The sequence below is a fragment of the Lucilia sericata genome, unplaced genomic scaffold, assembly GCF_015586225.1.
Source record: "Lucilia sericata isolate MDLA Ls3-8-SP2 unplaced genomic scaffold, ASM1558622v1 Contig001494F_arrow, whole genome shotgun sequence".
Lineage (NCBI taxonomy): Eukaryota > Metazoa > Arthropoda > Insecta > Diptera > Calliphoridae > Lucilia > Lucilia sericata.
Window position 1 is genome coordinate 60,911 of NW_023995422.1, and position 16,653 is coordinate 77,563.

At 27.8% G+C, this 16,653-nt stretch overlaps 1 long non-coding RNA gene and 3 other non-coding genes across 4 annotated transcripts; 1 reads left to right on the forward strand and 3 right to left on the reverse strand.

Moving 5' to 3' along the window:
* Nucleotides 1–12,071: 12,071 nt before the first annotated feature.
* Trnaa-agc lies at nucleotides 12,072–12,144 on the reverse strand. Its single transcript has one exon. It is a non-coding gene; the product is annotated as a tRNA-Ala (tRNA).
* Nucleotides 12,145–12,619: 475 nt separating this feature from the next.
* Nucleotides 12,620–12,692, reverse strand: Trnaa-agc. Its single transcript has one exon. It is a non-coding gene; the product is annotated as a tRNA-Ala (tRNA).
* Nucleotides 12,693–12,785: 93 nt separating this feature from the next.
* On the reverse strand, nucleotides 12,786–12,858 carry Trnaa-agc. The gene has a single exon. It is a non-coding gene; the product is annotated as a tRNA-Ala (tRNA).
* A 933-nt stretch (nucleotides 12,859–13,791) lies between these two features.
* LOC119611601 lies at nucleotides 13,792–14,940 on the forward strand. Its single transcript, XR_005232084.1, has 4 exons — nucleotides 13,792–13,927; nucleotides 13,988–14,032; nucleotides 14,466–14,562; nucleotides 14,635–14,940. It is a non-coding gene; the product is annotated as an uncharacterized LOC119611601 (long non-coding RNA).
* The last annotated feature ends 1,713 nt before the right edge of the window (nucleotides 14,941–16,653 follow it).

Genomic DNA, 16,653 nt, shown 5'->3' on the forward strand with positions numbered 1-16,653 from the left:
ACTATAGTTTAGAATATTGACCAGAATATAGACTAGGCCAGACTATTGACTAGTCTATAGAGTAAACTGGACTATTTAAAAGACTATAGGGTAGACTGTAGACTACACTATAGACAATACTATAAACTCTACTATAGGCTATACTTCAAAATAGAATATAGATTTGACTTGTCTATAGTCAACGATTTTACTATAGGCAAGCATATCGATTGGATTATCGACTAGACCATAGACTAGACTAGACTATTGACAAGACTTTAACAAGAATATAGACTAGACTATACCATACACTAGACTATTGGCTAGACTATAGACTACGCTACAGACCAGACTATAAACAATAATATAGAACTAGTCTATTGACCAAACTATATAGTAACCTAGGTGTATTTCTTCGGATTTGATGTAGTATACATCCTCCTATCAACCTAACCTAACCATAGACTAGACTAGACTATAGACTAGGCTATAGACTAGACTATAGAATAGGATATAAACTAGACTATAGACTAGATTATAGACAATGAAATGCAATGAATTTGATAATAAAATATTCGTAAAATTATAAATATTTTAGATTTCTCTCAATTTTATCATATTTTTGATAAGACCACACATTGTGCTTTTTATTGGTGTTGATATTTCTAAAGCTTTTGCTGGTGGTGACATACATTCCTAATTTGTTTAAGGTTTTATTTGATTAATATTTCTACACCATTTAACCCTTAAGAAATAAATATTAAATGCTCTTTTAATAAAACAATTAATCAATGACTTTTTAACAAATTAAATATTTGCAAAAATTTGTCAAGCATATTAGTTTTGCAAAAAAAAAATGGCAAAAATAAACAAATTAAAAAAAAAGAAGCTAATGAATAACCTTCTTAAAATTTCGTTTGATTATTTGGTGATGACATGAATATTTGAAAGTGATATGCAGAAGAAATAAACTATATGTTTAATTAATTAAAAACTTTTAAAATATTTTGTTTACACAAAGTGTGGGAAATTAAAGTATTGAATTAATAAATTTAAGAAGAAAAGAAAAGGTTAAATTTTGATAAAATTATGTGTTAGTGTTAAACGTTTGTTTTAGTTTAACACCAAATTTAATTATTTCAACATTTCCGCTTTTTAAGATTTTTTTTTGCAGTTTTATGTTTTTGATTTATTTTTAACGGTTTAGTGTTGTAACAATTTACCTTTTTTCAAAGTTAAGTTTATTGTTACAAAAAATTAACTTTTCAAGAGTCACTTTACCCTACTGTTAAGTAAACTGTTAAACTTGATGTCAAGTATCTTGTTACCTAAATACATCCGTTATTAATAAAATAAAAGAATATTTCAAGTGCTTATTTTGTAAGATTAAAGTATTAAATACTTGATCAACATAAAAGATATAAATAGAGTAATTTGCGTGAATGTTTTTTCAATAAACAATTCAAATCGTTATTGTTCAGACAAAACGTGTAGAATATTTTTTGAAATTATAAAAAAAATATAAAAAAACAAAAATCAAAATTAATTTATTTCATTTATTAAAAGCTGAGACACACCTTAATAAAATCTATAACCCAATTCCTAAGACAAATTGTCAATTTTATAAATTAATAATAAACCAGTATTATCATAAATATTGGTCACTACTGTCTCCTGCATTAAGTGTTTCAAATGCAGTTTTTTTATAAAGCTTTATTTTAGTCTAGAACCAGCTATTTAAAGGCCATCATCTATTAAGCATCTATTTAACATAATTCCAGTTTATTCTATAAAATTAAAAAAAGTTTAGACAATTTGGTGTCAAAAAAGGAAAACTTCTATAGAATTTAAAACGCATTTATCAAATAAACAATCAAAACAATGAACAATAAACCAGAACTAAAGGAAAATTGTACGACTTCTTTGTATTGTTTATAAAAGATCAGGTTGAACTTATTAAAGTAGCTCGTATTTTATAAAATTTATAATAATAAGCAATAAAAACTATAAGTTTATATTAAAAATCATATTAATATAGCAACTGTTCCCAAATTTTTTCATCAGCAAATACGAATTTAAATGGCCCTAACCAACGATTTTAATAAAATTCGGGTAAGGTTTATATAAGGTTGTATACCAGGGTCGGTCGAAAATATGCTTTATTACATCTTTCGAGTTTTAAAAAAATATTCGGTATAAAGTCAATTTTTCCTTATGGTATAATTAAGTAAAAATGATTTTACTATAAATTGTTTTCCAATTTTGATTAAGTAAATTGGGATTATTGTTGCAAAGTACATAGAATGTTATTTCTAGCAATATCAGGAAGCATTAACCCTTTAAAATCAGGAAGCATTAACCCTTTAAAACAAAATTTCAATTTAATCGAGTTATTTTAGCGTTTAAAAAAATTATCTTCAATTGAACCCATGTATGCCAAAGGTTTAATTTTTAAAGAAGTTTGTCAAAATGTCCTTTTTCTAGTTAGTTAGTAGTTGTAGTTAGTTAGTTAGTTAGTTAGTTAGTTAGTTAGTTAGTTAGCTAGCTAGTTAGTTAGTTAGTTAGTTAGTTAGTTAGTTAGTAGTTAGTTAGTTAGTTAGTTAGTTAGTTAGTTAGTTAGTTAGTTAGTTAGTTAGTTAGTTAGTTAGTTAGTTAGTTAGTTAGTTAGTTAGTTAGTTAGTTAGTTAGTTAGTTAGTTAGTTAGTTAGTTAGTTTAGTTAGTTAGTTAGTTAGTTAGTTAGTTAGTTAGTTAGTTAGTTAGTTAGTTAGTTAGTTAGTTAGTTAGTTAGTTAGTTAGTTAGTTAGTTAGTTAGTTAGTTAGTTAGTTAGTTAGTTAGTTAGTTAGTTAGTAGTTAGTTAGTTAGTTAGTTAGTTAGTTAGTAGTTAGTTAGTTAGTTAGTTAGTTAGTTAGTTAGTTAGTTAGTAGTTAGTTAGTTAGTTAGTTAGTTAGTTAGTTAGTTAGTTAGTTAGTTAGTTAGTTAGTTAGTTAGTTAGTTAGTTAGTTAGTTAGTTAGTTAGTAGTTAGTTAGTTAGTTAGTTAGTTAGTTAGTTAGTTAGTTAGTTAGTTAGTTAGTTAGTTAGTTAGTTAGTTAGTTAGTTAGTTAGTAGTTAGTTAGTTAGTTAGTTAGTTAGTTAGTTAGTTAGTTAGTTAGTTAGTAGTTAGTTAGTTAGTTAGTTAGTTAGTTAGTTAGTTAGTTAGTTAGTTAGTTAGTAGTTAGTTAGTTAGTTAGTTAGTTAGTTAGTTAGTTAGTTAGTTAGTTAGTTAGTTAGTTAGTTAGTTAGTTAGTTAGTTAGTTAGTTAGTTAGTTAGTTAGTTAGTTAGTTAGTTAGTTAGTTAGTAGTTAGTTAGTTAGTTAGTTAGTTAGTTAGTTAGTTAGTTAGTTAGTTAGTTAGTTAGTTAGTTAGTTAGTTAGTTAGTTAGTAGTTAGTTAGTTAGTTAGTTAGTTAGTTAGTTAGTTAGTTAGTTAGTTAGTTAGTAGTTAGTTAGTTAGTTAGTTAGTTAGTTAGTTAGTTAGTTAGTTAGTAGTTAGTTAGTTAGTTAGTTAGTTAGTTAGTTAGTTAGTTAGTTAGTTAGTAGTTAGTTAGTTAGTTAGTTAGTTAGTTAGTTAGTTAGTTAGTTAGTTAGTTAGTTAGTTAGTTAGTTAGTTAGTTAGTTAGTTAGTTAGTTAGTTAGTTAGTTAGTTAGTTAGTTAGTAGTTAGTTAGTTAGTTAGTTAGTTAGTTAGTTAGTTAGTTAGTTAGTTAGTTAGTTAGTTAGTTAGTTAGTTAGTTAGTTAGTTAGTTAGTTAGTTAGTTAGTTAGTTAGTTAGTTAGTTAGTTAGTTAGTTAGTTAGTAGTTAGTTAGTTAGTTAGTTAGTAGTTAGTTAGTTAGTTAGTTAGTTAGTTAGTTAGTTAGTTAGTTAGTTAGTTAGTTAGTTAGTTAGTTAGTTAGTTAGTTAGTTAGTTAGTTAGTTAGTTAGTAGTTAGTAGTAGTTAGTTAGTTAGTTAGTTAGTTAGTTAGTTAGTTAGTTAGTCTATTATATAGTCTAGCCAACAATCTAGTGTATAGTCTAGTCCATAGTCTAGCCTATAATCTAGCCTATAGTCTAGTCTATAGTCTATTCCATAGTCTAGTCTATAGTTTAGTCTATAGTCTAGTCTATAGTCTAGTCTTTAGTCTAGTCTATAGTCTAGTCTTTAGTCTAGTCTAGAGTCTAGTCTATAGTCTAGTCTATAGTCTAGTCTATAGTCTAGTCTATAGTCTAGTCTATAGTCTAGTCTATAGTCTAGTCTATAGTCTAGTCTATAGTCTAGTCTACAGTCTAGTCTAAAGTCTAGTCTATAGTCTAGTCTACTGTCTAGTCTATAGTCTAGTCTTTAGTCTAGTCTTTAGTCTAGTCTATAGTCTAGTCTATAGTATAGTCTATAGTCCAGTCTATAGTCTAGTCTATAGTCTAGTCTATAGACTAGTCTATAGTCTAGTCTATAGTGTAGGCTATAGTCTAGTCTATAGTCTAGTCTATAGTCTAGTCTATAGTCTAGTCTATAGTCTAGTCTATAGTCTAGTCTATAGTCCAGTCTATAGTCTAGTCTATAGTCTAGTCTATAGTCTAGTCTATAGTCTAGTCTATAGTCTAGTCTATAGTCTAGTCTATAGTCTGGTCTATAGTCTAGTCTATAGTCTAGTCTATAGTCTAGTCTATAGTCTAGTCTATAGTCTAGTCTATAGTCTAGTCTATAGTCTAGTCTATAGTCTAGTCTATAGTCTAGTCTATAGTCTAGTCTATAGTCTAGTCTATAGTCTAGTCTTTAGTCTAGTCTATAGTCTAGTCTATAGTCCAGTCTATAGTCTAGTCTATAGTCTAGTCTATATTATAAAACATACAGAGTATCATTTGAAGGAAGAAAAAGTACCAAAAGTGGAATAAATTCTACCTTAGCGGAAAGTCCTAATAAAAATAGTACAATTTTTCCCCTTTTCGCTTAGAAATATACTTTTTTGAGAATTAAGCTTACAAAATGTTCCGTATTTAAATCTATATATCACAGATAAAACTCAAACGATTCAAATCTGCATTCATTTGTTCCAGAACAATTGTGCTTTCAAAAAGGTACCAAACAATTTGGTCCTATATAGGCCTTAGTACTCGAATTCCAAAATAATATACCAATAGCTTATTTTGTGTGAGTAAATAAACAAACTACTTCTTCAAATTTTAAATTGGCTCAATGAGTTTGAATAAAATTAAATTTGCCGTTTTTCCCCTTTTTGGTACTTTTTTCCCCAGTGAAATAGCAAACATTTTGTTTCAATAAATATTACAGAGCTAGTCCGTAATTTAATAGGAATACTTCAATAAATCGAAAAAGTTTTCTTAATGTGCTAAAAAAAGTACTAAAAATACAGTTTTCTCCTTTTTACACTCAAAAAGGGCTGAATTTTAAAAAAGCACGAAACAGGTGTCTCCCAATTTTGTGAGATATATTCAAAATATTTACAAAAATGTTATTTTGTTTATTAGTTAAAAAGTTATAAAGGTCCAAAAAAGGTACCAAAATCACCTTTGTTACACATTTTCATCCCTTAAAAGTACGAATTTAAAAAAAGTACCAGACACCAGAGCTAGTCCGTAATTTAATAGGAATACTTCAATAAATCGAAAAAGTTTTCTTAATGTGCTAAAAAAAAGTACCAAAAATACATTTTAAAAAAGTACGGAGATGTATTCAAAATATTTACCAAAATCACCTTTGTTACACATTTTCACCCCTTAAAAGTACGAATTTCAAAAAAGTACCAGACACCCATCAGCTTATTTTAATAGTAGATACATGTGCATTTAAAATTTTTCTTGTATCACTAATATTAGGTAGGATAATTAAGAAAACCTGTTTTACCCGTTTTTCCCCTTTTTTACGGCTAAATGAACAAATTTCCAAAATCCCTCCTTAGTGGATCTATATAACCAAAAACACTGTAAAAATTTCATGATTCTGGGTTCAGCCGTTTGGGCCGTGCGATGATGAATCAGTCAGTCAGTAACGCTACTCTTTTATATATATAGATTGGTATCAGGCCTAAATCCTGATTATGAAACCTATAATTTGTAATTTTCCAAAGGCTTCATTCTGAGTCCATTCTGTTAGGTCCGTAACACCAATAAAATCCATTGAATAAAGACTGAGCTAAGCTGAATCCAAATCTAAATTCCTAATTTCACATCAGGTTTTCAAGATATCTTAGTGTTAAGTTTGAAAACCCCCATTTTTTATCATATTGAAGTCACAATTATTGGAGATTTATACATTGGCTTCAAATTAAAGGTTAACTCTTTAACGAGTTTTTATACCCTACACCACTATAGTGGGGAGGGTATTATGCTTTTACGCTGATGTTTGTAACACCCAAAAATATTGGTCCTACAGCTACCAATCGGGTCTGAATCACTTTCTGAGCCGATTTAGCTATGTCTGTCTGCCCATCCGTCCCTTTGTGTGTTCATGTAAACTTTAAAAATTCTTACTTGTTTTAAGTTTAGGATAATGTGATTCAGGACAAAATAGAGCTAGTTATATAAAAATTCGAAATCAGGGATTGTTAAACGGGCAAATGATCTGTAGACTCCTGGTTTTTGTCTTATTAGAGATAAGGGGCAATGTTCTAGCTTCACATCTTTGATAGAGAGTTTTATGCAAGTCCCCTTTTCTATTGATGATCGAGTGAGGAACTGAATTTAGGTGGCTGAATTTAGGTAGTCTAGTTTATAGTCTAGTCTATAGTCTAGTCTATAGTCTGGTCTATAGTCTAGTCTGTAGTCTAGTCTATAGTCTAGTCTATAGTCAAGTCTAGTCTATAGTCCTGTCTATAGTCTAGTATATAGTCTAGTCTATAGTCTAGTCTATAGTCTAGTCTATAGTCTAGTCTATAGTCTAGTCTATAGTCTAGTCTATAGTCTAGTCTATAGTCTAGTCTATAGTCTAGTCTGTAGTCTAGTCTATAGCCTAGTCTATAGTATAGTCTATAGTCTAGTCTATAGTCTAGTCTAGAGTATAGTCTATAGTCTAGTCTATAGTATAGTCTACTATATAGTCTAGTCTATGGTCTAGTCTATAGTCTAGTCTATATTCTAGTCTATAGTCGAATCTATAGTCTAGTCTATAGTCTAGTCTATAGTCTAGTCTATAGTCTAGTCTATAGTCTAGTCTATAGTCTAGTCTATAGTCTGGTCTATAGTCTAGTCTATAGTCTAGTCTATAGTCTAGTCTATAGTCTAGTCTAGTCTATAGTCTAGTCTAGTCTAGTCTATAGTTTAGTCTTTAGTCTAGTCTATAGTCCAGTCTATAGTTTAGTCTTTAGTCTAGTCTATAGTTTAGTCTTTAGTCTAGTCTATAGTCTAGTCTATAGTCTACTCTATAGTCTAGTCTATAGTCTTGTCTAGAGTCTAGCCTATAGTCTTGTCTATAGTCTTGTCTATGGTCTAGTCTATAGTCTAGTCTACAGTCTAGTCTAGAGTCTAGTCTATAGTCTAGTCTATACTCTAGTCTATAGTGTAGTCTATATAAACCTTGCCTTATGTGTTTCCAATAGCTTAATTGACCTAACACATTTATTCTACAAAGTAGCACCGCTTACCCATAAATGTTTCAATTTAATGGTGTCAAAAAAACATAATTTGTATGTCTTTTGTTTCAAATTGAAATAATATTTTTTGTTTTTTCAACATAAAATCGTTTAACATTTTTATTTCGTAGACAACAGAACACCACACACGAGCTCCGTGGCTATTGTGATGCAAATTGCAGGTGGTGTGGGGTTTTATTATAAACAAATAAAAAAAGTTAAACAAACATAAAAAATAATTATTTAAATTCTATGAGTTATAAATAAAGAAGTTTTTTTTTTCGTAGAATTATTAAACAAATAAATTATACAAAGATTGACTAAATTAATAAATTTTTTAAATTTACAATCAATTGTCCTTTGTTGTAAAAAAAAATTCTATAAATATATGTGGTGTTTGGTATAAAATTAATTTATTCTTTAAAATTTTTTTTTTTCACCATTTGTGCGTAACCACTGCGAAAAACTGGTATTTTTGACTTATAATAATGTGTTTTAATCTTTCGTGTTCACACGGAAATTATACGCAATAAATTAATTTTAATATTCTCGAGTTAAAATTTTTATTAAGCTATAATTCTTCTTAAGCTGGTGATAACAAGAAATTAATTTCTATAGCAAGAGACAATAAATGGATTAAAACAAACGGGATTTTTTTTTCGTCTAATTAGTGGAGTTAAAAATAAATTTTTTATTACGTTAATTAAGGCCTATTCTAAAAGTCAAATTTTTTATTAGTACATTTTTTTACATTTACATTTTTTACATTTTTTTACATTTTTTTATTTTTAAAGATTTTAAATGAAATTTTTTTGACTGAAAAATGTTTAATCGGTTAATAACCGATTAAACATTACCTATAAGAAGGTCCTCAACGAATTTTATTATACCTTGTACGCACAAAACTTAACCGCTGTTTAAACAATTTTATCACTGTTTGATATTTAATTCTGTTGTTAGTATTTTTATAAAATGATAGAAAATGTTTATTAATTTAACCTTTGACCTTTAGTTTAATGTTTAAAATTGTTTGTATAAACTTACCCAAATGTATAAACAATTTCTAACTTTTCATATTTTCTTAATATTTGTTAAAATACCCGAACCGCTTAATACCGTTTAATTTGCACTTTTTTCACACACTGGCAACTCTATTACTATTTACATACTATTAATACACAAACAACACTTAATGATTTGTTTTTGTAAACAAAAACAATAACATAAACACTTCATTCACTTTTTTTTTGCTCTGCTTTAATTAAAGAGACATTTTTTTGGCTTTTACTTTCTCTTGCTCTTTTATTTATAAATGCAAAACAAACTACAACAACAATAAGGCATTTCTATGCAAAACACGAGTTTTGCTACTGAGCAAATGATACACTGATAAACAATAACAACGATTTAACCGCTATTAACAACAACAACAAAAAGAATTTTTGCTAACACTTGCTTGATTTGGGTGATTTTGTTAGTTTTTTTTGTTTAATTTCATAAAAACTTAACTTTAACTTTTAATTTTCACTAATATTAATAGATTTTTTATTAAATTACTTTACAAGGAATAATATTTTATGATTTTTTAATTTGTAACAACACTTTAACTATAATTATTAAGCACTTAAAGACGGACGCCAATTAAAAACGACTGATGCTAGTAAAGAATAAAAGAAAACTAAAATATTTGACAACAAGAACAGAGTTGCCTATTATAAAAGGATTTTGAAATATGTAAAACAGAGATGTTATTACAAAAGCGTATAATTTAACAATTAAATGACTAAATATCAAATTTCGGCCTGATAACTTTCATTTCTCTCAATTTTTATGGTGTTTTATGTAACATAACTATTTTTATGTTTATATTTTACAACTTTTATGATTTTCTAATTAATTTATTACTAATAAAAACATCTTTCTTGAAACATTTAACGCTTATTTTCCTAAGACGAAAGTGTTAGGTTTAATTATTAACTTTAATAGTAAAACGTTAAACTAAATGACGTCTATAAAAGTTTAATAACTCAGCATGTGGTAGAATTTAAAAGAGGAAAACAAAAAAACTAGAAAACATTTAAAAACAATTTGAATCAATTAGCTAACTATAAATCAAATCAATATTTATAAAACGAAAAACGTATATGAAATTATACGTTAGTTTGAAAGGAAGTGATTCACTATAAAAATTGCGTAAAAATTTTTAAACTTTTTAAATATTTAATTTTTTATGAATTTTTTAACAAATTCTGTCGGCTTTATGTTGTCACCAAAAAGAGAAACATTCACAAAATAAAGTAAACAATCGCGGAAGTTTTTTTTTTTTTTTTTTGAGAACAGGGTTTACGCAGCGAAAACTGGATTTTTATTGTTGTTCTAATAAGAAGAAACTTTTTAAAGAATCAATTAAAAACAATAAAAAATTAATTAGAAAAACATGCCTTTTAAAAACTTACATGTAAATATTAATAAACCAGTTGCATGCTCGATATCTGGCTAAACTGGAATTTAGTTACCTCTCAATTGAGCTTAAGAGGTAACTAACAATTAGACTATCGGCTAGACTATAGACTAGACTATAGACTAGACTATAGACTAGACTATAGACTAGACTATAGAATAGACTATAGACTAGACTATAGACTAGACTATAGACTAGACTATAGTCTAGTCTATAGTCTAGTCTATAGTCTAGTCTATAGACTAAACTATAGACTAGACTATAGGAAGTACAGACTAGACTATAGACTAAACTTTCCACTAGACTGTAGACTAGACTATAGACTAGTCTATAGGTAACTATAATAAAGTAACTAGCAAACTAACTAAACTAACTAACTAACTAACTAACTAAACTAACTAACTAACTAACTAACTAACTAAATAACTAACTAACTAACTAACTAACTAACTAACTAACTAACTAACTAAACTACTAACTAAAACTAAACTAACTAACAATAACTAACTACTACTAATAACTACTAACTAACTAACTAAAACTAACTAACTAACTAACTAACTAACTAACTAACTAACTAACTAACTAACTAACTAACTAACTAACTAACTAACTAATAACTAACTAACTAACTAACTAACTAACTAACTAACTAAACTAACTAACTAACTAACTACTAACTAACTAACTAACTAACTAACTAACTACTAACTAACTAACTAACTAACTAACTAACTAACTAACTAACTAACTAACTACTAACTAACTAACTAACTAACTACTACTAACTACTAACTAACTAACTAACTACTAACTAACTAACTAACTAACTACTAACTAACTAACTACTAACTAACTAACTACTACTAACTAACTAACTAACTAACTAACTAACTAACTAACTAACTAACTAACTAACTACTAACTAACTAACTAACTACTAACTAACTAACTAACTAACTAACTAACTAACTAACTACTAACTAACTAACTACTAACTACTTACTAACTAACTAACTAACTAACTAACCAAGTACTACTAACTAACTAACTAACTAACTAACTAACTAACTACTAACTAACTACTACTAACTAACTAACTAACTAACTACAACTACTAACTAACTAACTACTAACTAACTACTAACACTAACTAACTAACTAACTACTAACTAACTAACTAACTAACTAACTAACTAACTACTAACTAACTAACTACTAACTAACTAACTAACTAACTAACTAACTAACTAACTAACTACTAACTAACTACTAACTAACTACTAACTAACTAACTAACTAACTAACTAACTAACTAACTAACTAACTAACCAACTAAGTCCACAATACCTTTGAAACTCATCTGTTTCTTATTCATCTAAAATTTATTTCTTAATTTAATTCCACTGGTTTATGAGTTTTATTTTTAATATCTTTTAATCTCAAACTTAATTTAAATAATAAACTATTATAATTTTTTAAAAACAATAAATTCCATAAATATGCATATTAATTATAAATTATTCATTTTACAAAGAGGCTCTAAAACAGGGGCAACTTAGTGTTATAATTAAATAGTTATAACAAAAACCGGTAAAATTTGTTTTTGTCTTTAAAAAAGTCAATGTTACAATACCGTTACATGGAATTAAGAAATGTGGGACATCAGAAACAAGTTTTATTAGGAATTCTACCAAAGAAAAGGAAATGACCCCTTACAAAAAGTTTATCTATAATTAACTTAATCTTATTAATTATGTAAATTGATAACAAATTTTTAAAAATGTTAAAGATTACATTAAGAATGCCAAGTAAAAAATATGATGCATTTGGTCGGGTTTTATTGACCTTTAGTCAGTATTAAATTTGACCTTTAAAAGGTTGATTTAACTGTCAATCAAACTTTAAAGAAAAATTTGTTCACATTCTCAAGTCTTGAAAAGTGTGACATATTTAGAGTAAAATTTAAAATTTTGTTGTGCAGCATTTAGGAAAGAGTTTAAAAAGTTCAGCTTATTCCAAAACGAAATACTGGAGATGCGGGGCATCGATCCCCGTACCTCTCACATGCTAAGCGAGCGCTCTACCATCTGAGCTACATCCCCTTATAAAAATTTATTGTGTGTCGATCTAGTTCATTTGGAACTACAAATGCATTTTAATTTAGCAATAAGTGTAGCATACTTATTGTAAACTAATCACGTTTATTGCATACTAATGCATTGTTTATGGGATCTAAAAAAAAAACTATTACTGTTGATCGATATTTTAGACAATGAAATACTGTAACAATGCTAATAAGAAAGTTTTATCTAAGATCTATAATGTTCAATTCGTGAACTAACCAAACCATCAAGAGCTGTATTTCGGTAGTTTACAAAGGACTTCACTTTCGATCATATATATTGACAGTTCTTTATAATGTCGTTATAACCTCATCTGAACAATATCAATGATTTAAAATAAGTACTACTTACATGCTAACCTAGCGCTCTAACATTTGATTTAGAGAATAGCTTACATCTTTTTCTTAATTTGACATTGATTGATATCATTAAAAAAATTTTTCAAAATCGATTCTGGAGATGCGGGGTATCGATCCCCGTACCTCTCACATGCTAAGCGAGCGCTCTACCATCTGAGCTACATCCCCTATAAAAAAATATAAATATTATAAAATTTTTAAGCAGGTATTTCCATTTAAAATGTAAAAAAATACTAAAAAAGAAAAAGGAATAAAATGTCCTGGAGATGCGGGGCATCGATCCCCGTACCTCTCACATGCTAAGCGAGCGCTCTACCATCTGAGCTACATCCCCTTGTTGAAATGCTTACAATTTGTCTACTTATTTAGGGTTTGTAATGAAACTAACATAATTACTTCAATTACATTATATAAACTAAATTCAATATGTACATTATTTTTAAAACATTAAACACATTTTGAAGCCATTCATGAACTGCATACTAATGCAGCAGTTAAAGACACAAACAGTGGTATTGTCCCATATTGTGTGTACTTGTTACGAGCTTGTTTTTTTATTGATTTTTGATGGTAAATAATAGTGATCACAGATTTTCTTTTTGCTCTAGCGCCTCTAGTTTAGCCAGAAAATGGACTTTAATATTTTCACTTAAAAAATCGATATTTGGTGGGAAATTAAAGTGATTACAGATTTTCTTTCTTTTTACCCTAGAGCCTTTAGTTTAGCCAGAAAATATACTTTTATATTTTCTCTCAAAAAAAACGATCTTTGGTGGTAAATGATAGTGATTTTCTTTCTTTTTGCCTAGCGCCACCAGTTCAGTCAGAAAATGGAGAAAATGTTTTCTTAGCTTAGCCAGAAAATGGATTTTAATGTTTTCACTAAAAAAATCGATATTTGGTGGGAAATAATAGTGATCACAGATTTTCTTTATTTTTGCCCTAGCGCCTCTAGTTAAGCCAGAAAACGGACTTTTATGTTTTCACTCAAAAAATCGATATTTGGTGGGAAAGTAAAATGATCACAGATTTTCTTTCTTTTTGTCCTAGCGCTTCTACACTCAAAAAAGTTTTACATTAACTGATTGTAGTTTATCCAAAAAGTTTTCTGTAAAGTTAAAAATCAATGAAAATTCATTTATTTTATTGAAAATAATATTTTTTAACCTTTTGGATATGTTGTTTAAACAACAAACTACAGAAAAAAATGTTTTTTTCTTTACAGTTAATATTATTGGTAATTATTTTTGTTTTTAAAAAATTAAAAAAAACATTTCCGGTAAAAGTTTTAAATGCCAAAGAAAATAATACAATAATTTTAAAAAACACAATTTGTTATTTTTTTTATATAAAATACAGATTTATGTATATTTTAAATTGGCGTAATAATAGCGATATAAATGGTAAGTTAGCATTAAGTATGCATTTTATTAAAAATATTTTATAAAAAACGCCTGTTTTAGTTTCATCAAAGTCGTGAGTTCCTTATAATTGCATGTTATTTAAAGGTAAGATTTCTACATACTAATTCTTAATCCAATTAGAATATCTTAAGATTTTATTATACCCTGGACTATTTTACTGAAAAGTGTTAATGTTGGTGTTGATGTTTGCAATGCATCGACGTGGATTATTTACTACATTCGTCCATCCGTCCGTCCGAGTGTCTATGTCACAAGATATTTTTATAAAATTTGCCAAAAGAGGTTTTCTTTGGTGTAAGGACTAAGATTATAAAAACTGTTTAAAATCGGGCTACCATCTCCATAAAAATGTCGTCCGAAACTGGAAATTAGAATTAACAATTTGACCCTCATAAAATCTGCAAAAATAAATTTATATAACCAGAACCAATCGGCTTCATTTAGTCGATCTAGACCGGTTATGCTTTTTTAAAACTTTGTTAATAGTACATTTTGATAAATATTCTTTATTTTTTAGATCTAGAAATCTTCTATATTCCTTTTTAAAATACAAGGTGAATGTCCAAAAACTTGCTACCAAATATAGAGGCTGGTGCATTGACAGCTATTAAATCGTAAGTATGCATTTGTCACAAATTTTACATAATATGTATACATATTTTATAAAAAAAATTTCTTCTTTTTAGTTTCTTCAGATTCTTGTGCTACTTGTGTGCAATTTCACGTTGTTCAAGTACTAGAACTATCAATGGCCAAAAACTTGCTGTTAAAACGTTTCGGGATATCGGAGTAATAATATCATTTTAATCGATTTTTTTTAAATTGTTATTAGTCATTTGATGTGTTACCATATTGTATGTAAATCTGTTATATTTATCATAATAATCGATTTTCTAAATAGTTAAGATATTTCTTATATCACTATAATTAAATAAATACATATGTGCATAAATCCAAAGAAAAAGCAGTTAGTTTAACTTTACTGGGAGTTTGTTTTTTGTCATTAAAAACAACAGAAAATACAGTAGAAATTACTTTTTTGTAGGTAATTTTTTGTAAGTTAAAATAACTGAAATTTTTTTCATTTTTACTGTTTTTGTAGGTAAAAAATTGTATGTTGAAATTACTGAAAAAAACATTTCTTTCTACATAATTTGTTAGTTATAAAAATAACATTCAAAAATAATTGAAAAATTCTTTTGATTTAAATGAAAAGTTTGTAGTCCGTTTTTTAAATGATATTTCATTTGTTTAAAATGGCTTTTCAGTTGAATTTACGTACAAAATATTTTGAGTGTAGTTTAGCCAGTAAATGGACTTTTATGTTTTCATTCAAAATATAGATTTTTGACGGTAAATGACAGTGATCACGGATTTTCTTTCTTTTTGCCATAGCGTCTCCAGTTTAGCCAGTAAATGGATTTTTAAGATTTCACTAAAGAAAATCGATATTTGGTGAGAAATTAAAGTGATCACAGATTTTCTTTCTTTTTGCTCTAGCGCCTCTAGTTTAGGCAGAAAATGGACTTTTATGTTTTCACACAAAAAATCGATATTTGGTGGGAAATAAAATGATCACAGATTTTCTTTCTTTCTGCCCTAGCGCCGCTAGTTTAGCCAGAAAATCCCTTTTATGTTTTCCCTCAAAAAAACCGATTTTTGATGGTTAATCACAGATTTTCTTTCTATCTTTTTGCCCTAATGTATCTAGTTTAGCCAAGGGTTCTATAAATCGACTTTCGAATAATCGAACAATCGACTTTTTGTCGAAAAAAGTCGAAAAGTCGAAGTCGACTATTTTGTTCCAAAAAAGGAGACAACTCGACTATCGTCTGTGAAAAAAGTCGAAAAGTCGACTTTGTTAATAAAAGTCGAAAAGTCTAAAAGTCTGAAAGTCGAAAAAAGTCGAAAAAGTCGATAAGTTGAAAAGTCGAAGAAAGTCGAAAAAAAGTCGAAAAGTCGTAAAAAGTCGAAAAGGCTAAAAAAGTCGGAAAAAGTCTAAAAAAGTCGGAAAAAGTAGAAAAGTCGGAAAAAGTTGAAAACTCGAAAATTGTACAAAAAAGTCAAAAATAGTCGAAAATTTTAAAAAAGGGGATAAAAGTCAAAAACTCTAAAATAGTCGGAAAAAAACTCGAAAAAAGTCAAAAAATAGTCGAAAAAAGTCGAAAGAAGTCGAAAATAGTATAAAAGTCAAAAAAATCGAAAACTCGGAAAAAGTCGAAAAATCGAAAAAAGTCAAAAGTCGACTATTAATTAAAAGAAAAAAGTCGAAAAATCGACTTTTCTTAAAATGCAAAAAGTCGACTTTTAACTAAATGAAAAAAGTCGACTTTTCGTTTCAACTATAGAACCCTAGTTTAGCCAGAAAATGGGCTTATATGTTTTCACACAAAGATTCGGTTTTTGGTGTTTTTAAAGTGATCACAGATTTTATTTCTTTTTGCCCTAGCGCCTTTATAGTTTATCCAGAAAATAGACTTTTATGTTTTCACTCTAAAATTCGGTTTTTGTGGGAAAAAATTCAAATGATCGCAGATTTTCTTTCCTCATATGTATTGGAAACTTTATCCTAATGAATCTTATTTATGTCATTTATTTCTTTGTTTTTTTTTTTAATCCCACATTCTGGGAAATAGTATTCGAGACTTTTTAGAGAGTTTCGTAAACAAACTTTGTAGTATTGTTATTGTTTCAGCATAGCTCTG